The sequence below is a fragment of the Oryctolagus cuniculus genome, chromosome 13 (assembly GCF_051225735.1).
Source record: "Oryctolagus cuniculus isolate XC-2025 breed Fujian yellow rabbit chromosome 13, ASM5122573v1, whole genome shotgun sequence".
Classification (NCBI taxonomy): Eukaryota; Metazoa; Chordata; class Mammalia; order Lagomorpha; family Leporidae; genus Oryctolagus; species Oryctolagus cuniculus.
In genome coordinates this window covers 111992177-112016729 of record NC_142879.1, presented here as the reverse complement: position 1 = coordinate 112016729, position 24553 = coordinate 111992177, and the positions used below count along the sequence as shown (strand labels likewise).

At 43.1% G+C, this 24553-nt stretch overlaps 1 long non-coding RNA gene and 1 pseudogene across 24 annotated transcripts in view; both read right to left on the bottom strand.

Annotated features, from left to right (window-relative positions):
- Positions 1-5447: 5447 nt before the first annotated feature.
- LOC100341750 (palmitoyltransferase ZDHHC5 pseudogene) lies at positions 5448-7615 on the bottom strand (annotated as a pseudogene).
- Positions 7119-24553, bottom strand: part of LOC149122872 (uncharacterized) — a 33874-nt gene continuing 16439 nt past the window's right edge. For 6 of the 24 annotated variants that reach the window (XR_016219986.1, XR_016219992.1, XR_016219991.1 and 3 more), the window contains 4 exons: positions 22805-22862; positions 17255-17349; positions 15185-15273; positions 10008-14321 (listed from right to left, as the gene is read on the bottom strand). This is a non-coding gene — a long non-coding RNA (uncharacterized LOC149122872). Of the gene's footprint in view, positions 7286-10007; positions 14322-15010; positions 15063-15184; positions 15274-17254; positions 17350-22804; positions 22863-24553 lie in introns of those variants that run through there. The other 18 variants (XR_016219987.1, XR_016219979.1, XR_016219989.1 and 15 more) reach the window with 12 other exon arrangements.

Sequence of the window (24553 nt, the reverse complement as noted above, 5' to 3'; positions counted from 1 at the left end):
AAACATCGTGGACAAGAAAAATATTTTTTCTTAAGCCATCAGGGTCATGTTCAGCATCTTTACCTACATGTGGAAACTGCCCAAGTCTTCCAGAAGCTGCAATCATATCTTAGCTCCGTCTTGAGGGAAAAATGCTCTTGTTTTCCTGTAGGTGCTGTGCGTACATCACTGGTAGTAGCAAGCCTGTGCTTGACTCCTCCAGGGTGAGTTTTGGTGCAAAGCTTACTGTTTAGCGGTGCCTTGCTGCCCCCTGCTGGCCGTCTGGTGGAACTAATAAAGTGTTTGGCAGATACTGACAAATTGTTTACAAACTTTCAAGACCCTACATAATGATGAATAGCAAAGTTAAAGTGGTCACAACTTACCATTTTATAAAGCTATAGGAATGGAGAGACTGAGCCTCCTCTAATCTCAGCTTCAACTGTATCCCATTACCTTTTTTATATGCATTTCATTTCCAATCATTTCACAATGTTTGCTATTGTCCTTTGTGATTTGCTTCTGTAGCTCCTAGGAGTGTGTTCTTATTTTCCACATATTGTGCACTTCTCAAATGTTCTTGTTACTGATATTCCAGGTGAATCTATTGTGCTCAAAGGATGTCCTTTTTTATTTTTATTCTTTTAATTTTATTTAGGTTCTTTTGTGACCTAGCAAAAGGTCTTCTGCAGACCATGTTCTGTGAGTACTTGAACAGAATGTGTATTCTTTTGTTCAAGTACATGGTCAAGTTGCTTTATCATTTCCAATATATTGCAAACCTGTTCTGTCCATTATTAAGAGACATATTTCTGTCTCCTAATATTAATTTTTTAAGAATTATTATATCTAATGCTGGACTAGAGAGAGAGAGAGAGAGAGAGAGGCATTCCTCTGCTGATTTTCTTTCAAAATTGCTACAAGGATGGCCAGCGTTGTGGCGCAGTAGACAAAACCACTGCCTGCAGTGCCAGCATCCCATATGGGTCCTTGTTTGAGTCCTGGCTGTTTCAATTCTGATCCAGCTCTCTGCTATGGCTTGGGAAAACAGTGGAAGATGGCCCAAGTCCTTGGGCCCCTGCACCCAACTCCAGCCATTTTGGCAATCTGGGGAGTGAACCAGTGGATGGATGACCTCTCTCTCTCTGTTTGACTCTCTGTAACTCTTTCACATAAATAAATCTTTTGAAAAGGTGAGCTAGCCAGGAGCTGGATCACTAGAACTGCCAGAACTCGAATGAGTGCCACAATTGGTGGCTTTACTCCCTATGCCACAGTGCCCCTTCCTAATACTAGTCTTGACCAGTCTTTTCTCTACGATTTTTGTCATTTTCTTTCATTTAATGTTGGGCTTATTTGTTAGATACATGCATATCTAGAATTAATCTTATCCAGGTTGATTGACCCTTTTATTACTCTAAAATGTCATTTATCTGTAGTACCTTTATTTTAGAGTTTCTTCTCTTATTGGAATGGTCAGCAAGTATATACATCTCTTTTATAATTACCTTACATGGCATATCCATATTTCATGCTTTAACCTCTAATACTTTTGTATTAGAAGCACCACTGTTCTGGTGCTTAAGGTTCATTTACTCCATGATTCTGGCTTTTTCAATTTATCTTAAAGATTTATTTTATTTTATTTCATTTTGAAAGACAGATACAGCAATCATGAAGGGAGCACAGTCCAGAGTAGGCAAAGCAGCCCCTGGTACAAATCACCCCAGTGAGCTGTCTTGCTGCTTCCTGAATATTTCTTTGAACCAGAAATAACCTGAGCAACTAGTTGTTGACCTGGTGTCATTGGCCTAAGGAGTTTCAGACTGGCACAAACCACATTAAAATTCCAACTGAAATCTAGGGAAATGTATTTGGTAAGTATCAAACTTGTACATGGTGCTACCAGGTAATATCTCTTTTAATGTTTTGTTCAGCTGTTAGTGGACATTGGTTTTTTTGTTTTGTTTTCAAAAGATTGAATTGATTTGAATGACAGAGGTACAGAGAGAGAGGGAGACAGAGAAAGAATTCCCATCCATGGGTCACTCCCCATTTGGCCATAATGACCAGGATTGGGTTGGTTCAAAACCAGGTATCAGGAGCTTCTTTTTCCAAGTCTCCCACATGAGTTCAAGGGCCCAAATTCCTGGATCATTTTCTGCTGCTTTCCCAAGCACAATAGCATGCAGCTGGATTGGAAGTGGAGTAGCTAACAACATAGGAGGTGACTTTACCCATTATGCTACATTGCTGACCCCTGAACATTGCATTTAAGAGAGCTCTCCCTGGGACCGGTGCTGTGGTGTGGTGCCAGTTTGAGTCCTGGCTGCTCTACTTCCAATCCATGTCTCTGCTCTGGCCTGGGAAAGCCAGTAGAAGATCAGCCAAGTCCTTGGGCCCCTGCACCTGTGTGGAAGACCCGGAAGAGGCTCCTGGACCCTGGCTTCAGATCACCACAGCTCTGGCTGTTATGGCCAATTGGGGAGTGCACCAGTGGATGGAAGACCTGTCTCTCTCCCTCTGCCTCTCCTTCTCTCTGTGTGTAACTCTGATTTGCAAAAAATTAAATAAAATAGAAAGAAAGAGAGCTCTCCCTTTTGTAGTCAGATATCTCTTCCCTGAGAAATTGCTTTCTTATTTTTTTTTAAAGATTTATTTTATTTATTGGAAAGATAGAGTTACACAGAGAGCTAGAGACAGAGAGAGAAGTCTTCCACCTGCTGGTTCACTCTCCAGATGGCCGCAACAGCTGGAGCTGCTCCAATCCAAAGTCAGGAGCCACAAGATTCTTCTGGGTCTCCCACATGGGTTCAGGGGCCCATGGACTTGGGCAATTTTCTATTGTTATCCCAGGCCATAGCAGAGAGCTGGATTGGAAGAGGAGCAGCCAGGACTAGAACCAGCACCCATATGGGGTGCCGGCACTTCAGGAGAGGGTGTTAACCCACTGTGCCACAGCGCCAGCCCAAGAAATTGTTTTCTAACTTGGTTCTTTTACAGGTCTGGACTAAACAGCAATTGTGATCAGAGCTCTATTCTTATTGCCCCTTAGCACTTATTTTCTAAAATAAATAAATTATATTTGGAAACTACAAAAGAAAAAGCTGTTTTACTATAATACTGCTTGACCTCCTTAAGACTGAATAAGAAATGGCCACTTAAAAGATCTCTGAATGGGGCTGGGGCTGTGACGTAGTGGGCTAAGCTACCACTGCAGGTGCCTGCATCCCATCTGGGCATGATTTCTAGTCCTGGCTGCTCCTCTTCTCATCCAGCTCTATGCTGCGACCTGGAAAAGCAGTAGAGATTTGCCAAGTGCTTGGGCCTCTGCACCCATGTGGGATACCCAGAAGGAACTCTTGTTCCTGATTAGGATTGGCCCAGCAATGGACATTGTGGTCATTTGAGGAGTGAACCAGATGGAAGACCTTTCTCTCTGTCTCTCCTTTCCTCTATAACTCTACAGATGGTCTGGGTGGAGGCTTCTTGGAAATAGAATTCAGTTGTTCACAGTCGATGGTTACATGTTTCCTCATGAGCTGTCAGTGAGGTCTTCCTTCTGTCATTGCCTTTCAGTGGGCTCCTGAAACTCCCATGCAAACACTATTATTCATAGGTCATTCAAAACACCAGCAGCCAGTGAGTGTCAGCCAAAATATGAAAATTTTAACTAAGGTTAAAATTATATTCTGTGTATTGAGTACAATGAATCAGAATCAGCCTTTTGAGTTTTCTTTCATAGGAAAAATTTTCAAAATCGTAGCTTTAAGGAGCTGGCACTGAGTCATAGCTGGTAAAACCACTGCCTGCTGTGCCATTATCTCATATGGGCACTGGTTTGAGTGACTGCTGCACTTCTAACCCAGCTGTCTGCTGTGGCCTGGGAAGTCAGTAGAAGGGGGCCCAAGTCCTTGGGCCCCTGCACCCATGTGGAGACCCCGAAGAAGCTCCTGTCTCCTGGCTTTGGATTGGCCCTGTTCCAGCAGTTCCGACCATTTTGGGGAGGTAAACCAACCAGTTGAAGACCTCTCTCTCTCTTCGCCTCTGCCTCTTTGTAACTCTTCCTTTCTAATAAATAAATAAATCTTTAAAATAAAATGTTGCTGCTGAACACTCCCCAAACTGCCTGGAGGAACTGCTACAGCAACTTCAAATGGGTTCGTTTGCCTGAGACATAGCAAGTCATTCACTGGCTCTGGGGTAGTGAAAAGAAATTATAACTTTAGTTATATACTATCTCAGTTCCTTAAGACATCTAGGTATTGCTGTTAAGCATAAACTGGGTAAAGCAAATGACATAAATGTTTCTAAATATAAACTGAAGTACTCTTTTTTTGTTTGCTGATAGATCAGGATTTCTCTCATTTGTCAGTTGAAAATGGCTAATCAGAATAAAAAATGAAAAGGACTCTGTGAAGAGGCTGGAGTCTCCCCTATTTAGAGATTAGAACCCAGGTATCTCCTCTACCCAGCACCATTCTAAGGTGGGCTGAGGGGTAACCCCCAGGGTACATCTGGAGGGGCCTAGGCCTGCCACTCCTTTCCTCTACCCCATTTTTGGCATGTGATGAAAAATATTGCATTTTGGATTTTTCTCTTCTGTCCTTGCACTTTAAAATCACCTTAACTGTAGGCTAGGGGAAGCTCTGAGGGGCTCACTTAAGAAAGCCACCCAACCCCTCTCTCCCAAGAAAGGGGGGATTTTCTAATAGTGTTTTGAATTAGGCCAGATGCTTTTCCTGATCCCCCTCCTACCACCACCACCAATGTCATGGAGCTCTGACCCCTTTCCTGGGAAGCTAAATGCCAATAAGCCTAGAAAACTAACTTTCCACAAGTCCTTTCCTCTTCTAACCAAGAGCTCAGACTCCTCTCTCCCCAGGTTTCTTTCATGATCACTTAGCACCAACAGGGGGTTCTACTACTTCCTTAGTTGGTAACAGACAACAGAGGGACTGTGGGGAGAAAGGAAGACTCTGGTGTCTCCCCTCTTTTCCTGCTAGTCTGAGGACCAGGAAAAGTAAGACCCTCCTTCTTTTACATATCCCTCCCTCATTTTGCCATCCCAAGATAGATATATAATTTCTTTGATATTTATACCCACACCTGGTAACACAGAAGATTAAAAAATAGGATCTGTAACAATAATAAAAAATTATTTCTGGTTTAAAAATGATCTGGTTCCCTCCAGGGCAAGCAATTGCACAAATGTCCACTGAGTCTGGTCCAGGGATTAGGGAAGGAAGGTCTTAAAAGGTAAAATGGGGGAGCTACTACCCCAGCCTCAGGGCCCCAACTCTCCAACTCCCCAACTCGGTTGCATTTTATAAAACACTCATCCTCTGGGAATTGGGGTTTTAAAACATGTCCATGCAGGGGAAGGGAGCCCCTTGAGGGAAGGAAGGTGGTCACCCGGGGCCCTTTGGTCTAGACACAGTGGTGAGGGAAGGGGAGGCACTGACAGCTCACCCCATATCTCAGGTGGTACCACCCACTCAGGACAGTTTCTTGACTCCTCCCCTTGTGCGGCCAGGGGAGGTTGAGCTGATGCTCTTGGGTTGCTGTTGGATTTGCTGTGGGCAGTATTGAGCTGTACTTCATCTTCAGGCATCAGCAGTGGCTGCAAGGCCACTTCCTCTATCAAAGAGACACCAGGTGGGGATTCTTGGCTGCTGTAAGATGTTTAACGGCCCAGATATGGGGTGGTTGGACCTGGTTCAGGGGACCCTAGTCCCTGGCCCCTTAGGCTTTCTGCCTTCCCCAAATGGGGGACAGCTGGGCATCCAAATGGAGTCTTGCTCGGTGGTGATCTCTTCGGATCAGCTAAGGAGGAAGCCCTATGAGGGCATGGCCTGAGCCAGGTGTTGACTGAATGCCTGAGTCTCCCAAGCCTGGCTCTTCCTCATGGACTGGGAGCTGGGTGACTTGTGGAGCAGCTTCTCTCATCCCTGGAGGGAGGCCACAATGTGGCACCACAGATTGTCATAACGGACTGGTGAGGGCTCTCGTGTTGGACCTGTTGGCACCAAACGTGGATGCCTCTTGGCTTCCTGTTGCTGGGCCAGGAATACTGACAGGAAGGGAGAGGTGTAGCTGAAAGCTGGGTCTGGCTCAGGCTTCCGTTGCATGTCTGACTGGCCAGGCTCTTACAGGAGGTGGAAGTGGTGCCTTCTGAATGCATGGACTGCAACTCGTCCAGTACAAAACCTGTTCTCTGCGCCGACTTGAGGCTGGAGGAACGAGAGCCACTGGAAAGTGGATCGAAGTGAAAGCTTTTGCCAAAGGTGGGAGAACAGAAGCTCTCGGGTTCCAAGCTGGGCTCTGAGTGGTAACTGGGATGACGGCTGCTCTCTGCAGTTGAGGTTGGCTTCCTCAAACTGTCCCCATGACTAACTTGGTGCTGGAGGAATGAGGCAGGGCAGCTGATGCACTGCTGCTACTGTAACCCGGCTGACACTTGTACATGGTTGGTGTGGGGGGCTGTCCTTGCCCCAAAAGCCGCTATCTCCATTAGTAGCCAGGCAAAGGTGTGTTCGCAGTCCCATGCAGCTGCTCAGGTCTGGCATAGGAGGAGGCCGGGGTTTGGCATTTGCAGACTGGCTCTCTGTTGTTTCCAAGCTTTCCTTAGTCTTAGTTCCCCTAAGCTCTCCCTGGATGCCATTATCCATGATCTTCACAGTAATCTGACACTTCTGGCTGAAGGAAGGGAGGTCTGATTACAATTGTCTTCTCTTTCTTTGGTCTTCCCAAATATCTGGGTGCTGGGGAATTGCAAAGTGCATTGTTACAGCAGCCATTGGTGAAGGGGCTCATGCCTCCCCAGAATTTACCCATAACCTGTTCATTGGCTGTGCGTCCCCAGGCCACCAGCACCACATGAAACCCTGTGAGGCCAGCTACAGGGATGAAGAATAAGCCAGCAACACACTTCACTGCCATTGTGACAGTGTGCAGACCCCTGAGAGCTCCTCTATGTGGCAGAGGACATAAAGGAGGCCAAAGCCAAATAGACCCATAGAGTGGGCTGTCAAGGAAAGGAGGAAGAGGAAGAAACAATGCTCGTTCTGGCGGCCAATACAGTTGTTCACCCAGGGGCAGGGATGATCAAATTCCTCCACACAATTATCACAGACACTGTGTGGGAACGCCGAGGAGGACAGTAGCAGCGGCAGGTGGCACATCCTTTCATGCACACCTGGATGCCATTGATCTCCACTGTTTTGTCAAGGGAGCTCGAAAATCTTCCTTGTCCTCATCTTCCTCAGCTTGAGGGAAAATGCCTGGGTCCATGAAGGTGGCCCTACTGAAATTGGCCAGAACAAAGAGAAACATAAATGCATTGTAGATGGGCACTGCAGGTGACATATTCAGGCTTAGTTCTGGACACGTACAAGCAAAGAAGAGTGTTGTAGCTCCCACTAAGAAGATAGCGGCTGCTGAGGTCAGGATGTGTTTCTGGGTCTGAATGTCTATCCAGACTCTGCGGGCATGTTGGAGCTCTGAAGGGACATCTAACCTACTGCATAGCCCAGGCCCACACAGAGGCAGAATGGATAAGACAATGGGATAAGGGAACCAACAGAGAAGAGTACAGAAAAACAAACAAACAAACAAAAAAACAAACAAAAAAATTTCAGGGAAACCAAAAATTAGAATTATCATCCTTCCACATCCACAAACAAAACTGAAGGTCAAAATATGTCAAACGAAGGAAAGCATATGGGAGGGGGAAAGGTGATTGCAAGTGATAAATAACCACTTCCCCAGAACAAAGTAGAAGAGGAGGTTAAGAAACACAACTTGGGGGCTGGCGCCGTGGTGTAGCAAGTAAAGCCGCTGCTTGTAGTGCCGGCCTCCTATATGGACACCAGCTTGAGCCCTGGATGCTCCACTTCTGATCCAGCTCTCTGCTATGGCCTGGGAAATCAGTAGAAGATGGCCCAAGTCCTTGAACCAGCAGATGGAAGACTTCTCTCTCTCTCTCTCTGCCTCTCCTCTGTGTAACTTTCAAATAAATATACAATGATTCATTTAGGACTGAGGTCTTGCATGCGGAGTAAGTGTACAACAACTCCTGCTGTAATTTAACAATTGAATCTCTTATGTATGATGTCAGTGATCACCCAAGACTCTTGCCATGAGTTGCCCAGGCTAAGGAAGCCTTTTGAGACCACAGTCTTTGTCAGTATTTAGGCAAAGCCAAAGGCAAAATGGAAGTTCTGTCCTCCCTTCAAAGAAAACTACATTCTTCTTGGATGGCTCCTTCTTTCCACTGGGGTATCATTCATGGCAATCCTTCATGTAGGACTTTTTTATTTTTGCCACAGTGTCTTAGAATTCAATGTCTGAAATGTTTTCATGGGCTTTTCAACCATACAAGAATGCTTTAAGGGCTCATTCTGAGGTCACTATGCTATATAAAATGATTGTCATTCCATGAGTCTGCTGTATGAACTGCTTTCCAACTCAACATGTCTTAAAATGCAATGTCTGGTCTTACTCTAAGTCTCTTTTTTATTGTTTTTTAAATATTCATTTATTTGAAAGACAGAGTTACAAAGAGAGAAAGAGACAGAGAGATCTTCCAGTGGCTGGTTCAGTCCTCAAATGGCTGCAACAGCCAGAGCTGGACCCATCCAATGTCAAAAGCCAGGAGCTTCTTCCAGGTCCCCCAAGTGGTTCCAGAGTCCCAGTACTTGGGCCATCCTCTGCTCATTTCCTGGGTGCATTAGCAGCAAGAAGGATCAGAAGTGGAGCAGCTGGGACTCAAACCCATGCCCATATAGGATACTGGCAAGGCAAGCAGTGGCTTTACCCTCTACACCAAAGTGCCAGCCACATGCACACAAATCTTAATCAGTGACTATCCCTGGTTTTAAACTGGAAGTTTTCTGGCAGAAAAATCACTAATTTCTCTGGTTTCATTTGAGGTACAGAAATACTAGCATGTTGCTTTTATTAACACTGTAGAATGGTTATATACCTGCAAGGTAAAGCTATGCAAAAACTGGCTGTGTAACCCTTCTATTTATATATAAGATTGCTACAGCAAAACCCAGAACTAGCAAGTTTTTTTCTTAAAGAAATGCCTATGGTGGCTGATGTTGTGGTGTAGCAAGTAAAATTGCCAACTATGACCCCAGCATCCCATATGAGTACTGCTTTCAGTCTTGGCTGCTCCACTTCCAATCCAACACCTTGCTAATGGCCTTGGAAGATGACTCATTATTTGTGGCCCTGGCTGATGCAGCCACCTGGGGAAGTGAACCAGCAGATGGAAGATATCTCTCTCTCTCTGTGTGTGTTAACTATTAAGTAAGCAAATGAGTAAGTAAAAGAAATGCCTCCAACCTCCTCTCCTTTCATCCTAAAAATACCCCCACATTACCCCACAAATTTCATGAAGCAGTCTAACCAATCACTGTCCCTTTTCCCTAAGGATGGAGAAGTAACAAAAAATAAAAACATCTAAAATGAAACCCCTATAAAACAAAAGCAGGACCAAGCATCTCCTCTGTCTCCCTTAGACCAAGGCGTCCTTATCCATATTGTACCAAAAATAATTCACTGAATTGAGGGAGTGATAGAGCTGGCCTGCACACAAGAAGTCACTTTTCTGCAACAGATAGAAGCCTGCTGGCCAATATTGTCTGGATGGGTTTATTTAGGGGAGTTCCACATCTAGGTAAGGAAACATCCCAGTCTGGGGCAGCAAATAACTACCAATTGTATGTAAACTCCCAGATTCACTGACGCCCACTTGAACACCATTACACTTCCCTAAAGAATATAGCATCTTCAACTAGGAAGATGAAGGTCAAAAGCATCACGAACTGATCAGGAACCTGGACACAAGCTGAACATGCATCTGTCACCTCTAATTTCAATCTATAAGAATCTTTGCCTCTAACTTCCTGGGGAGCCCTGGAGTTAAGTTCCTTGATGTGGTCTTTAAAATAAATGCTTCTTTACTCCACCACACCAAAGCCAGTGATTGGCTTACTGTATGTTGGGCAAGTATATACAGGTTTTAGGGGTTCTACAGTAACACCACCAACCAGATTGGAGGTATGTCCTGCAATAAGGGCAGAGATGGGACTTGAACCCAGGCATGCTGACATAAAAGATAGGCTTCTCAAGGAGTGCTCCAATCATTATGCCAAATCCCATTCCCTTACATTTTTAAACGAATTTTTTCTTTGAATTCCAGATAGACTGAAGGACACAGCAGAGATCACCCATCTGCTGGTTCAGTCCCTAAATGTCCACAATAGTTGGGGCTTAGAGGCCAAAGTGAGGTGCCAAGAACTCAGAACTCATTCTAGGTGTCTCTCATGGATGGCAGTTGGGCCATCTTCTGTTGCTTTTCCAGGTGCATTAACAGGGAGCAGAATTGAAAGTGGAACAGCTGGGATAGGAACCAGCTCCTATATGGAATGCCAGTGCTCCAGGTGGTGGCTTACCCACTATACCACAGCATCAGCCATGATTATATTGCACACCTCTGCTTTTGAAAATATTTAGAAATAATTTGAAGCTGCAAATTACTGATTTGGGCTTGTGCTGTGGTGCACCAGCCTGTAGCATCTGCATCCCATATGGGAGCCTGGCTGCTCCACTTCCAATCCAGCTCCCTGGCAATGCACCTTGGAAAGTAGCGGGGGATGGCCAAGTCCTTGTGCCTCCACACTGATGTAGGAGATCCAGGACAAACTCTTGACTTTGGATTAGCTCAACTCTGGCAATTGTCATTTTGTGAGTAAGCCAGTGCATAAAAGACACAGCTATCTTTCTAGCTATCGCTCTCCCTACCTCTTTCTGTACCTATTTCCAATAAAATAAATAGAAAAAAAATACAGTGTGGCTTTGGGGGGCCACTACTCAACACTCCCTCCCCAGATTTAAAAAGTCAGTGATAGAGAATTAATGAAGGCATTAGTTTAGGAGCTCACATCTTTTCCTCTTGCCTCAGACTAAACCAGCAGTGAGTGCTCCCCAAGTCTGTACTGCAAAATCCTGATAAATTTGTTATCACACTTTCATTATCTGCCAATCTCTGAATCTGTGTTGGGATTTCTTCTCCCAAACACTCTGGGATACATATAAAAACAACATAGCCCAGTGCAGCTTCATCTGATTAAAACACTCAGTGATGGATAATTGACTTTATATGAAAAAAATAAATAAGCCACCCAGGAACATCTTAGTAAATGATTGCTTCTCTGTTGCTAGTTAAGAGAAACTCCCAGGGAATAAGCACTTGGCCTGGTACTTGAAGACCCACATTCCATACTGTGCTGTCTGTCTCAAGTCCCAGTACTGATTCTGTTCCAGCTCCCTGCACATGCACAACCACGGAAGCAGCAAGCTCAATAGTTGTCTCTCTGCCACCAATATGGGAGATCAGATGAGTGACCAGCTTCTGATTTGGCCTGGCCAGTTCCAGCCCATGCAAAATCACTATCTCTCCCTCTTTCTCTGCTTATGTATATGTGTCTGTCTCTCTTTGCCTTTCAAATAAAAATTTTTTAAAAATGAGAAACATCCTAGACTGCAACAAGGCTCATGTGCAGGATCATTTCCTCCATGTGGAAACGGCCCCAAGTCTTCCAGAAGTTGCAGTGGTGCTTCCTTAGCACAGTCTTGAAGGAAAAATGTTCTTGTATTTACTGTAGGCACAGCACCTACACCACCTGGTGGATTAAGAATGCGCACCATAGGAGGCCTCTTGGGTGAGTTCAGGATCAAACTCATTGTTCAGTGGCTTCTTGCTGCCCTCTGCTGGACTTCTGATGCAACTAATACATTTTTTGTTAGACACTGACAAACTGCTTACAGACCACCCTACACAATGAAGAATAGCAGAGTTGAAGTGATCCTAATTTTCCATTTTAGTACTTAAAAAGCTATAGAAATTGAGAGGGATCATATTCGTAACCTGTTTTAACTGCATCCTATTTTTATGTTTCATTTTCATTTCCTATCATCTCGCATTTTTTACTTTCACTTGTTATCTATTTTCTATAGCTCTCTATTTAGGAATATGTTGCTATTTTCCATATATATGTGCACTTCTCAAACGTCCTTCTGTTATTGACACTCAAGATAAATCCCTGTGGTCATAGAACATTCATTGTTTTATTTGTATCTTTTCAGTTTATTTAGGCTCTTTTGTGACCTAGCAAAAGTTCTTCTGCAGAGTATTACATGTGCACTTGAACAGCAAGTGTATTCTCTTGTCCAACTATACTGTCAAGTTTTTTCATGATGTTCATATTTCCTATATCCTTTCCAATATATTGCAAGGTACTTTGCAAACTTCTTTCCATTACTGAATATGGCAAATACATGTGCCCTAATACTAGTTGACAACTCTACTTCTCCCTTTTTGTCTCTCTGTGACTCTGCTTTCAAATAAATCTTAAAAGCATCCCTAAAGAATAACATTGAAATTTTCATTGCAAGTGCATTGGTTTGATTTTATCTTCTGTAATTTTTCTGAGTTCTAACATTTGTAATGGACTCATTAGGGTTTTTTGACATTTGAAATTCCAAAAGAGGGGAGGGATGGATGGACAGAGAGCAGCCACGTGTTGGTTCATGCCCCGAATGATCACAGTAGCTGGGGATGAGTTAAGTCAAAGCTAGGATCTGAGAGTTCAATCTAAGTTTCTCATGTGAGGGAAAGGGACGACTTGAAGCATCAACCCCCTGCTGTCTCTGTTAATGATACACATGCCATGTAACAGACAACTAATTCTACTACGTTCTTATTTTTATCAGTTTGCTCTCTTTCTTGCCTAATAGCTCTAGTTTGAAGTTCCACTGCTACAAGCAAAAGAAATGATGAGGGCAGGGATCCTTATCTCCTTGATATTAGAGGAGACAACTGAATACCATGAGCAGTGATCTAGCTATGGCCTGGATCATGCTGATGTGTAGTTTTCTATACCCAGTCTGTTTATTACACCACATCTATTTCTTTGTGTGATGCAAGGCAATGTCTTGTGCTAAGCTCTGTCACATCTCAATTATCCCCTTGTGGGTCTATAGTAGCTCAATACAGGCATTGACCAGTTGACCATCAAGGTTTTGGTGAGGGAAACATTCCCCAGCTGGAGGCAAGATAGAGTAAAATTGCAGTGATGCTTTGGTGATCCCAGCATCCCATATGGTTAAGGTCCTGGCTACTCCACTTCTGGTGCTACTCCCTGCTACTGCTCCTAAAAAAGCAGTGGAAGATGGCCCAAGTTCTTGGATCTCTGCCACCCAAGTAGAGATGTGGATGGAGTCCCAGTCTCCTGGCTTTGGCCTGGCCCTACACAGCTGTTTCAGACATTTGGGGAGTGAATTGCTGAAGCTGACATGAGGTGATATTTTGAATGAAATTAGGTCATTGTTAGTCCCTCCTCAGCTTACAAATAGCCTACTAAATTATGTTTCACCATTAAGAAACTCATTGTACCATATGCAATTGTGTATTAAAACAGACAGCTTTGGCAAATAGCATAAACTTAAACAGAAATACCATTAGTTTTAACAATCCTCTACTAAGGTATATAAATGAAAGACATAGAACCCGTATAATAAAGAGCTGCCTATATTCTCATGTGTATTACACATTACTCAGAATGTTAGATGTAAAAACAGTGGACATATCTGCCTACACATGAATAGACTTGAAATGTGCCACATAAACACAATGGGGTTCCACTGAGCCTTCCATAGTGAAATTCTGTCACTTTTGACAATTTATGTGAATATAGAGATTATATGTGAAGTGACAAACCCAGAAGGACACAAAAGGACAAATATTATCTCACTAAAAATCTAGAATGCATGTTAGAGAGAAGAATGGTGGAGTAAGGATAAAGGGGACACATTGGTAAATATGCACAAAGTTTCCCCTAGACACCGTGAATGAAATTATAATGTTGCATTTCATATTTCAAATTTCTTGTAGAGGTTTTCAAATGTTCTCACCATAATACATGAGGTGAAGAATGTGAATAATTCTGGGCCAGTGTCGTGGCTCAATATGCTAACCCTCCACCTTGCGGCGCTGACACACCGGGTTCAAGTCCCAGTCGTGGCACTGGATTCTGTCCCGGTTGCCCCTCTTCCAGGCCAGCTCTCTGCTGTGGCCAGGGAGCGCAGTGGAGGATGGTCCAGGTGCTTGGGCCCTGCACCCCATGGGAGACCAGGATAAGTACCTGGCTCCTGCCTTCGGATCAGCGTGGTGTGCTGGCCGCCACACACTGCCTGCGGTGACCATTGGAGGGTGAACCAATGGCAAAAGAAGACCTTTCTCTCTGTCTCTCTCTCACTGTCCACTCTGCCTCTCAAAAAAAAAAAGAGAGAATGTGAATAATTCTCATTTGAAAATCCCAGAATTAACTTTCATCAAATGATCACATCATACCCTAAAGTATCTACAACTATTTTTCAGTTGAATATTTATAAAGGCAAATATTATCAGGTTACACACACACACACACACAAAAAAAAAAAAAAAAAAGAACAATATAATCTGTATAGGATTAAAACTTTTTTAAAAAACTTTTTTGTATTAATACAAAGAGAAATGTTCCATGCATTCCATAGCAGGATAAAACTTGAGGGGCCAGCACTGTGGCATAGCTATAATTCTAACATTTGAAGCTAAAAAAAATTTTTCAGAGAAAACTCAAGGCAAAACAAGAAAGCAGAAGAAATAAACAGTAAAATGGAGAAGGTGGAGACAGGAAGGGGTAATTCTCCCCATCTTCATGTAGGAAAGAAGCAGTGCCGTGATGCTAGCATGTGGCAAGGATGCCTCCCCACCAAGACCCTACAATCTCTGAACCTTGCTCTCAACCACCATACTCACATACGGATCCTCTTTGGACTCTGCTGATGCCTCTGGGACAGTCATACAACCCCTGCTGTGCATGTAAGCCAAGCCCAGGAAGAGCCAGTTCAGATTACCACCCACATGCTCTTGTCTGTTGGCTGGCAGGGTGAAAACCCTGCAGGGTTTACTACATACCAATTGTAAGAAGGCGGCATGTTTGAATATCCTGGGGATTTTGTATTTTCACCTGCGTCAGAGACAAAGGATTGTGCTGCTTAATGCTGAACACAGTTGCTCCATCAGCAAAATGATTTCCTTCTTTTGCCTGGAAATGCAGGGGCTACACAAGCGGTACAGATAATATTAAACCTTTTAAAGTGTCCAGCTCCTGCTGCTCCTCCAGGGTGAAGTCCACAGTCCACACTTGTAACAGTGCATTTCTCCAGATGGTATCAGCTCTGGGTCACAAAGAAGGGTGACAGGGAGTTCATTCTTCTATTTATGTCTATCTTGCCTCTTATAAGTGCCACAGCAGATTAAGCTACCATCTGAACCCACAGCATCCCACATGAGCACCAATATGAGCCACACCTACTCCATTTCTTATCCACTCCCTGTGAATAAACGTGGAAAACCAGTGGAAGATGGCTGAAGTACTTAGACTTCTGCCATCCACCTGGGAAACTTGGAAGAAGTTCTGGGCAGGTACTGGCCCAACCCCAGCCATTGTAACAATTTGGGGACAACCAGCAGACAGGACATCTATCTCTTTCTCTCTCTCTGTAACTCTCTTTCAAATAAATAAAGAAGTAGTAAATAAAACTTTTTTGGATCATCAGGTTACACTTCACAGAAAAGACATATCTCTTCATCAATGTGTCCTCATGAATATAAAATTGCAAAACACACTGGCAAAAAGACAAAGAAAAAACTAGACCAAGTGATGGGAACTACAAATGCACCATATCTAGGTGAGTGGTCCTGGACTGTGAGGAGAAAAAAACAGTAAACATGTTCAAAGAAGTGTTAACTGAATGAATCACTGTTTTTGAAAATTATTTATAAACAAAAGTATACTTATAAGCTTTTTCATATTTCTTCCAAAAATCAATGTAATTGCTATTGTTTACATGAAAGATATTGTGTATGTCCTCGAACAGGGCACATAAACTTGGAAAGTTATCTTAGAAGATTTGCATTTTTTTAAAGATTTTATTGGAGCTGGCACTGTGGTACAGTGGGTTAAAGCCCCAGCCTGCAGTGCCAGCATCCCATACAGGCAACAGTTTGAGTCCCGGCTGCTCTACTGCCAACCCAGCTTCTGCTGTGGCCTAGGAAAACAGTGGGAGATGGCACAAGTGCTTGGGCCCCTGTACCCATGTGTGAGACCCAAAAGAAACTCTTGGCTCCTGACTTTGGTTCAGCTCAACTCTGGCTGTTGCAGACATTTTGGGAGTGAACCAGTGGAAGGAAGACCTCTCTCTCTCTGGCTCTACCTCTATCTGTAACTCTATCTTTCAAATAAATAAAAATAAATATTTAAAAATAACAGATCAAAGGGACAAGATTTTATTGATTTATTTGAGAGGTACAACTACAGACACAGAGAGGGAGCGATAGAAAATATTTCTTCCATCTGCTGGTTCACTCCCCAAATGGCCTCAATGGCCAGAGTTGAGTCACTCAGAAGCAAGGAGCCAGGAGCTCCTTCAAAGTCTCCCACGTGGGTGCCAGAGCCCAAGCACTTGGGCCATCTTACACTATGTTCCCAGGCCACAAGCAGAGAGCTGGATCAGAAGGTGAGCAGTCAGGACACAAACGGGTACCCATATTGGATGCTGGTGCAACATCACCAGCCCCCAGAAGATTTGAATTTAAGAGTCAACATCTGGAAGGAGAATGAAGAAATAGAGAGGAAGAATTGGAGAAGACATGATGACCAACCATTAGACATAGAGTAGTCAGAATACTGAAGAAAAAGACAGGAAGCGTGAACACAATTCGGTACTAATTGGTTACGCAGAGGGTTGAAAGTGGAGTTCAATTCCATGATGTGTACATGAAAGACTGTGTGGACACTGGCACAGGAAGTTGAAATTGGAAAAAAAATCAACAAGAATATGATGCAAAGAAGTGAGACTGGTACCCATATGGGATGCTGGCACTACAGGCCATAGCTCAACTTCTACTCCTGGTTGCTCCTCTTCCAGTCCAGCTCTCTGCTGTGGCCTGGGAAGGCAGTGGAGGATGGCGCAAGTGCTTGGGTGCCTGCACCTGCATGGGAGACCAGGAAGAAGCACCTGGCTCCTGGCTTCAGATCAGCGTAGTGCCGGCTGTGCCAGCATTTTTGGGGGTGAACCAACAGAAGGAAGACCTTTCTCTGTGACTCTCCCTCTCACTGTATATAACTCTGTCAAATAATTTTTTTTAAAAAGATACCTGTGGGAGAAGAGACATTCCAGCATGTGATGACCAGGGACCACTCATCTTCAGTGTTGTTTCTTGTGAGAGGATCTTACACCCCCATTCCTATACTTAAAATCACAGAAAATCACTGTTCTTTATCATCCAGCCACAATGACCATCAGTAGACACCATTCTATCAGCCTGAGGTCAAAATGACAGCTGATGCACAGCTTAACTGTGGAAGACTTGAAGAAACTGGGTCATTGGTTACCTGAGAAAGCCATTAAAAGGCCATTAGCTGTAGTAGATGGCACTCATAAATAGATGGCACTGCAAGTCCCTGGGTTATATCTCTGGAAATTTTAATAAATAGTGCTTAACACAAATACAGAGAAAAGGGACTGGCGTGTGGCACAGCAGGTTAATGCCTTGGCCTGAAGTGCCAGCATCCCATATGGGTGCAGTTTCTAGTCCTGACTTCTCCTCTTCTGATCCAGATCTCCGTTATGGCCTGGGAAAGCAGTAGAGGATGGCCCAAGTCCTTGGGCCCCTGCAGCCACGTGGGGATACCCAGAAGAAGCTCCTGGCTCCCAGCTTCTGAATGGTACAGCTCTGGCCATTGCAGCCATCTGGGGAGTGAACCATCGGATGGAAGACCTCTCTCTCTGCCTCTCTTCTCTCTGTAACTCTGTCTTTCAAATAAGTAAAATAAATCTTTACAAAAAAGAAATTACAAAAATAAAGTTTTGGATCAAGACACAAAAATAAATAAATCTTAAAAAATACAGAAAAAAGCTAAAATGGAATCCAAAGATCACATCAAATGTACAAAAACTTGACAAGTACATGAAGTATATGATTTATAATTTTGAGTGAGAAAATTCCATAATATTGTACTAAACACTAGATGAATAAAATAACAGAAATTTAGTTTCTCATAGTTTCACACTATGCTGCCTGAAGTTTTGATTTCTTCTGAGGACATTCTCTTGTTTCAAGATCATCAAATTTCCAACATAACCTTTGGGATCTAGTCTGTTTCTCCTCCTATCTCTAGGGACTCTCTTTCAAAATCAGATTGGAGGGGCCAGCGCTGTGGCACAGTAGGTTAATCCTCCATGCCTGCAGTGCTGGCATCCCATATGGATGCCGGTTCGAGTGCCAGGTGCTCCTCTTCCAATCCAGCTCTCTGCTATGGCCTGGGAAAGCAGTAGAAGATGGCCAAAATGCTTGGGCTCCTGCACCCACATGGGAGACTGGGAAAAAGCTCCTGGTTCCTGGCTTCAGATCGGCACAGCTTCAGCCATTGTGGCCATTTGGGGAGTGAACCAATGGAAGGAAGATCTTTCTCTGTCTCTCCCTCTCACTGTCTATAACTCTATCTCTCAAATAAATAAATAATCTTTTATATATCAGATTGGATTAGGTCAGGATATAAGATAACACTCAGACATCAATAGCCTCTGTATACACAGACAATACCACAGCTGACATAGAACTTCTAACATCAACCCCATTCACAATAGATACAAGAACAATCAACTACCTTGGAGTAAATTTAAGCAATGTCAAAGATCTCTGTGATGAGAAATACAAAATATTAAAGAAAGAAATGAGACAAAAAATGAAAAATTGTTCATGTTCATGCAGTTAGAATCAATATCAAACTCCAAACTACTGAAAACAATTTAAAGATTCAATACACCAAGATTCAATATACTGATTCAATATACCAAGGACATTCTTCTCAGATATAGAAAAGGATGCTGAAATTCATATGGAAACACAAGAGTCCCTGAATAGCTAAAGCAATCTTATACAACAAAAACAAAGCTGGAGGCTTATTTGAGAGGTAGAGTTGCAGACAGTGAGAGGGAGGGAGAGAGATCTTCCATCCACTGCTTCACTACCCAATTGTTCACAATGGCCTGAGCTGGGGGAATCCAAAGTCAGGAGCCTGGAGGTTCTTCTAAGTCTCCTATGTGAACACAGGAAGGAGCTCAAGCACTTGGGCCATCCTCTACTGCACTCCCAGGCTAGAGCAGAGAGCTGCATTGGAAGAGGAGCAGCCAGGACTTCAACTGGTGCCCACATGGGATTCCAGCACTGCAGGTGGAGAATCACCCACTGTATCACAGCACTGCCCCCAGGTTTCAAGATATACTATAGTACAGTAATCAAAATAGCCTAGTACTTGTACAAAAACAGATGGATAGACCAATGGAACAGAATATAAATGCAGAAATCAATCCTGGAGAGGATAGTCTCTTAAACACATAGTGCTGGGAAAACTGGATTTCCTCATGCAGAAGTATGAAGCAATACTCCTACTTTACACCTTACAAAAATACACTCAAAATGGATTAAAATGGATAAAAGATTTAAATAACAACCTGATACCAAATTATTAGAGAAAGTTGGGGTGACCCTGCAAGACATTGGCATAGAAAAAGACTACCTGGAAAAGACCGCAGAGGCACAAGCAATTGAAGCCCAAATTGACAAATGGGATCACATCAAATTGAGAAGCTTCTGTACTGCAAAAAAAAAAAAAAAAAAAAAAGTTAGCAAAGTGAAGGGCCAACTGACAAACTGGGAGAAATGATTTGCAAACTATGCAACTGATAAAGAATTAATAACCAGAATATATAAAGGCTCAAGAAATTCCACAACAGCAAAACGAAAAACCAAGTGCAGAAATGGGCAAAGGAGTTAAATAGGTATTTTTAAAAAGAAATCCAAATAGCCAACAGATACATGAGAAAATGCTCAGGATCACCATTCAACAGAGAAATGTAAATCAAAACCACAAGGAAGTTTTACCTCACCCCCGTTAGAATGGCATTCACATAGAAATCAAACAAATGCTGGCAAAGATGTGTGGAAAACTTAACCCTGATCCACTGTTTGTGGGAATGTAAACTGGTAAAGACACCATGGAAGACAGTATGGAGATACCTCAAAACATCGTACTTAGTGAATAAGCCAGTCTAAAAAGGACAAAAACCATATATTCTCCCTGATCTGTGATAACTAATAGCACACCTAAAGGTAACCTATAGAAATGAAATTGACACTTTGAGAAGCAATGACTTTGAACAGTCCTTGTCTTGACTATTGAGGAACAATTTTTTCACATTATCTGCTGAACTCTTTAGTATAGAGTTACTCATATGTGTATAAAGTTAATTGAAAATAGATCTTAGTAAAAAATAGGAATGAGAATAGGAGAGGAAGAAGAGTGTAGGTGGGAGGGTGGCTATGGTGGGAAGAGTCACTATGTTCTTAAAGTTGTAATTATGAAATGCATGAAGTTTGTCTTCCTTAAATAAAAGGTTTCTAAGGAAAAAAGATATGAAAGGAATATTCCAGAAAAATTTTCATTTTGATGATTTGGGTCAAGGCTATTTGGTAGCAATATTTAAAAGCACAGAATGAATGATGCATTTTTCATCTTATTTATTTTTAATTGTTTACTTTTTTGTTTTAAAAGACATAGTTTTGGAGAGAGAGCAGAAGGCAGTGGAAGATCTTCCATCTGTTGCTCTACTCCCCAAGTGGCTGTAACAGCCAAAACTGGGCCAGACTGAAACCAGGAGCCAGAAGCTTCATCTGGGTCTCACACATGGGTGACAGGTGCCCAAGCACTTGGACCACCTTCTGCTGCTTTCACAGGTGCCCTAAGCAGGGAGCTGGATTGGAAGTGGAGCAACCAAGAAACAAACCAGAACCCATAGGGATACTCGAATCCCAGGCAGCTGTTTAACCCAATATACTGCAATGTCACAATTTTTGTAAATTTAGACACTAGAAGTGAGTGTGGACAACTCAAGAAATTAAGCTTCTGCAACTTAAGTGAGAGGCTAGGACTATATTCCTGGCTCTCTGTTATGACCCTGTCTCAGTCCTGGTTGTTGTGGGTGTGAATCAATGGATTGAAGGTGTCTGTCTCTGTCTCTCTCTCTCTCCCTTTCTCTCTCATTCCATAACACAGAGTAGGCTAAGCCTCCACCCATGGTGCCAGCATCCCATATGGGCACCAATTTGTGTTCCAGATGCTCTTCTTCTTTTTTAAATATTTATTTGAAAGTAGAGTTGCAGAGAGAGAGCCAGAGACAGAGAGAAAGGTCTTGCATCTGCTGGTTCACTCCCAAAATGGCTGCAATAGCTGGAGCTGGGCAGATACAAAGCCAGAAGCCAGGAGCATCCTCCAGGTCTCCCACTTGGGTGCAGGGGCCCAAAGAGTTGGGCCATCCTCAACTACTTTCCCAAGCCATAGCAAAGGGCTGGATTGGAAGTGGACCAACTGGGACTCAAATCAGTGCCTATATGGGATGCCGACACCACAGGCAGAGGCTTAATCTACCATGCCACAGCAAGGGCTCCAGATGCTCTTCTTTGGATCCAGCTCTCTGATTTTGTCCTGGGAAAGCAGTGGAAGATAGCCCAAGTCCTTGGACCCCTAAACCCACCTGAGAAACCCAGAGGAAGTTCCTGGCTTTTAGCTTTGGATCAGCCCATCTCCAACTATTTTTGCCATTTGGAGACTGAACAAGTGGATAAAAAATTTGTATGTCTCTCCTCTCCCTGTAACTATGCCCATCAAATAAATAAATAAAATCTTTTTTTAAAAAAGTCTCTATGTATTTCCATCTACTTCTCATTCTCTCTCAAGTATATAAATACTTTAAGATGGCAAAAGATTGGCCAGTACCATGGGTCACAAGGCTAATCCTCAACCTGCGGCACTGGCACACTGGGTTCTAGTCCCAGTCAGAGCACCAGATTCTGTCCCGGTTGCTCCTCTTCCAGTCCAGCTCTCTGCTGTGGCCCAGGAGTGCAGTGGAGGATGGCCCAAGTCCTTGGGCCCTGCACCCACATGGGAGACCAGGAGACGCACCTGGCTCCTGGCTTCAGATCAGCATGGTGTGCCAGCTGTAGCACGCCAGCCGCGGCGGCCATTGGAGGGTGAACCAATGGTAAAGGAAGACCTTTCTCTCTGTCTCTCTCTCACTGTCCACTCTGCCTGTCAAAGAAAAAAAAGATGGCAAAAGATTCAAGTCAAAAACTAGAGAATTGTCTTGGGCTCTGACTATAGTTTATGCCATTGATAAATGGAATAATTTGACTGAAACATAACTTTGTGGAGTCTGAAGTAATCCTGCATTTGTACACTCACTGTGATAAAACTATGGAGAGTTATTTAAGGACCTGCAATAGATTCTATCCTCTACACATTTTCTGATCTAACCCATGAAGCAAGTTCAGCCTCCAAAAAGCTTTTAAAGACACTCTACTTTAATTATTAAAAATATTATCTTTTTAATTTTTTCTGATGGTAGCAAATTCATGCCAAAGTTTGAATTCAAACCATGTAAAAAGTCTTGTAGCTATGGCAATAAAAAAAATTAAGACCAAAGTGAATTCAGCTCAGATGGCTTTAAATCTTGAAACCATTATTACTTTATCTTATATGAATCCTGATTCTGAATTATATTTCTTTATGCTTTTCCAATTTATTTAAAATATCTCATAAAACTCTTAACATACAATGTGAAAGAAGCTGAGGAATAAATAACCTACCAGCAATATATTTATTTTTGTCGGTCTTGGCCACATGTAGATGTCTCTAGAATCTTACCTGCAAAAGAAATTGCTTAGAAGGAGGGGTCAGACAAAGTCTAGATTCTTCCTAGATTCTACTGTGCTAATCAAGAGCATGAAGGAAATGTATATAGAAAAATGGGCATATTGGCTCAGTGACAAAAATGAAGTAGCCTCCCTGTGGGGGAATATAATCTTTACACATGGGAAAAACAGAAAAGATGCCAAAAGAGCACACACAAGTCTACCAATCACTTTGATTAAACATAAACCATTGTTAGACTTACTAAAATATTAATTTATTACCAATTATGTAAAAAAAATCATTGTCAGGGGCTGTCACTGTAGAGTGGTGGGTAAAGCCACCTCCTACAGTGTGGGCATCCATATGGGCACCAATTTGAGTCCCAGCTACTCTACTTCTGGTCTAGCTCTCTGCTATGGACTGGGAAAGCAGTGGATGAACACCTAAGTCCTTGGGCCCCGTGCACTCACATGGCAGACCTGTAAGAAGCTCCAGGCTACTGGCTTCAGATCAGCCCAGCCCCAGCCATTGAGGACATGTGGGAGTGAACCAGCAGCTGGAAGGCCTCTCTCTCTTTTCCTCTGTCTCTGTAACTCAGCCTTTCAAATAAATAAATCATATAGAAATAATTTATGTTCATCACTATTGTTCAAATAAGTAGCAGTACACCAAAAAAATTATGATTTCACTAGAATCTATATTACATAGAAAATTACTCAGGCAGTACTGTTTTCCTTAAAACATCTCTTGCTTTTTTTATGTATCTCAAATTCCTTAAAAGTATCCAGCTTGAAAATTAGTTTTTGGCCACAACTATATGTATAGGAAAAATTGACAGAATCTACTAGCACAGCTTTCTGCAACTTCCATGTGACACTCCTCCCTGTATCCAAATCTTAACATAATTCTCCACCACACAGACCCCTGACATTTTCCAGTTCACTTGTTCTAGCCCATGAGATGACCATAAGTATGATATCAACATAGTTTGTAAAGTATTTTACAGTTGGGAGTGTGCCTTCTTGTACAGTAATCACATGGAGAACCCTGAGACTTACCTGATGGACACCTGGGGCCTAGGCCATAGGCTGTGCAAATCAGACATTGGAAGGGAAGGCATTATGATGCAGTAGGCTTACCTACTTCTCTGGACATACCACATCACAGAGTGCCTAGTTTGTGTCCTGGCTATTCCACACCTCCAACTCAACTTCCTGCAAGTGGTTTTTTTGTTTGTTTGTTTGTTTTAAAAACTATTTATTTATTTGTCTGAAAGGCAGAGCTACAGAGAAGCAGAGGCAGAGAGCGAGAGGCCTTCCACCTGCTGGTTCACTCCCCAAATGGCCATAATGGCCAGAGCTACACAGATCCAAAATCAGGAGCCAGGAGCTTCTTCCAGGTCTCCCATGAAGGTGCAGGGGTCCAAGGACTTGAACTATCTTCTACTGCTTTCTCAGGCCACAGCAGAGAGCTGGATTGGAAGTGGGCAGCCAGGACTGGAACCAGTGCCCATGGGATGCTGGCACTGCAGGTTGTGACTTTCCTATTACAGCACAGCACCAGCTCAAAAGTGTTCTCTTGAGGCAACAGATCATGGCTCAAAAACTTGGTTTCCTGCCATCTGAATGGGAAACCCACATAGAGTTCCTACCTCCTGGCTTTCATAGATATAACACTCGCTATTGTGGGCTTTTGCAGAGTGA